Source organism: Octopus bimaculoides, chromosome 6 (genome assembly GCF_001194135.2).
Source record: "Octopus bimaculoides isolate UCB-OBI-ISO-001 chromosome 6, ASM119413v2, whole genome shotgun sequence".
In the NCBI taxonomy this organism is placed as follows: Eukaryota; Metazoa; Mollusca; class Cephalopoda; order Octopoda; family Octopodidae; genus Octopus; species Octopus bimaculoides.
In genome coordinates this window covers 106,235,513-106,237,444 of record NC_068986.1, presented here as the reverse complement: position 1 = coordinate 106,237,444, position 1,932 = coordinate 106,235,513, and the positions used below count along the sequence as shown (strand labels likewise).

General features: G+C 40.9%; 1 protein-coding gene across 7 annotated transcripts in view; it reads right to left on the bottom strand.

The window, feature by feature from the left end:
- The window catches only part of LOC106871985 (FMRFamide receptor), a 337,948-nt gene that overhangs the window by 217,081 nt on the left and 118,935 nt on the right, over positions 1-1,932 (bottom strand). The window lies entirely within an intron of this gene.

Here is a 1,932-nt window from a genome sequence, read left to right as displayed (position 1 = left end):
ATATATATATATATATATATATATATATATAGGGAGAATTCACAAAGAAATAAAAGACGAAGACAGGTGGTGTAGAAGACAGATAGATGTATTAGTATAACACTCGGGAATTGAAAAAGTCTTTAACGTTTCGAGCCTACGCTCTTCTAAAGAAAGGAACACAGAAAGAAACAAGGAGAGAAACAAGCAGAGAAAAAAAGCGTACATACATACATAAATATATATATATATGTGTGTGTGCGTATGCATGTGTGTGTACATGTGTGTATATGAATGTGTGTATGCATGTGTGTATACACATTTATGTGTGTGTGTTAACTGTACAGTAGTCAACTGGAATCACGAATGGTGTGGTGGTGTGTGGCATGGTTTTGTAATTTGTATCAAGTCGTATGTAGTCGCCTAAAAGCATAGCTAAGCTCTCACACTCTCTTCACTTTCCCATACGTGTATCGAGGTCATGAATGTTGGAAGGAGAACAGGCTGCAGTTGGTATTTGCTTTAGATGAGTAAGACAGAGCAACGTAACAGTAAATGCCTGACTGAAGTCACGAAAGGGACAACTGTCCATGAAACTTAGCGACTATGTATTTTTACACCCGATATTTAGGATTCTTTGAACCAAAAGAAGTTTTACTCTAGGCACATGGCACGAAATTTTGGCCCGCTTCCCCTGGCCAGTCGATTAGATCGACCCCAGTGCGCAACAAGTATTTAATCTATGGACCCCGATAGGATGAAAGGCAAAGTCGACCTCAGCGGAATTTGATCTCAGAACGTAAAGACAGACGAAATACCACTAAGCATTTCAACCGGCATGCTAACGTTTCTGCCCGCTCGCCTCCTTTCAAAGTAAAACATATTCTTGTCTACTTTAGGCACAAGGCCCGAAATTTGTGGAGAGGGGTCCAGTCGATTATATCAACCCCAGTACGCAACTGGTACTTAATTTACCGACCCCGAAAAGATGAAAGGCAAAGTCGACCTCAGCGGAATTTGAACTCAGAACGTAAAGACAGACGAAATACCACTAAACATTTCGCCCGGCTTGCTAACGTTTCTGCCAGCTCACCGGCTTTCAAATTAAAGTATATTGCGTGATCTGGTGTTTGATATAAGCAGCGACGCCTCATTTCATGTACATATCCTTGTGATGGTGGCGATTTGCTGGTGAATAGTTGGATGCAGTTAGAAAACTATCAGAACAAAAGACTAGGAGCCTACATTCGTTTTACGGAGGATATTATTCCTCAGCCCTTTGGACTAATACTCTCAAGTATTGTCACCCCACACTGTCAAATTAATAGTGGAACTTGAGACAGTACAGTTGTACTATACCAGCAATAATGCATTATTGGAACAGTTAGGTGGAGACTGAAAGAATCTCGATTCTACTTAATATGGGTTAGATGTGCGGTTATATACGTTTGTGAGGTCTTAGATGTGTTAGCACCCAACGTTGCCATCGTGAGTTATATTAGACACCTAGCAGACAACTAAACTTACACTAGACACGAAACAGATTACGCTTGAATCCCAAGCGTATTGCAGTACCTGGCTCGCATTCTAGACGCGAGGCGTGGAACCTGTGGAACCTTTGGAACCCACACATCGCGTCTATGATGAGGACCAGGTACAGCAATACGCTTGGGACCTACATCTATTTAATATCTTGCTGAAAAGCCTGAAAGATTCATATGAAATGGTGATAGACGTTTTCAAGAAGCAACTTGGACTTCTGCTACCAATGCTATGAGATGAACCAACACGGCAAGAAACTGAATAGAAGACAGCAATATCAAATTCTCTTATTCACCAAATGCCAATCGCAAGAAAATGGTCATTGAAAGATGATGATACTGGCAGTCCCCAGCATGGCCACTGCCACTGGGCACAAAGCGCATAATATATATATATATATATATATATATA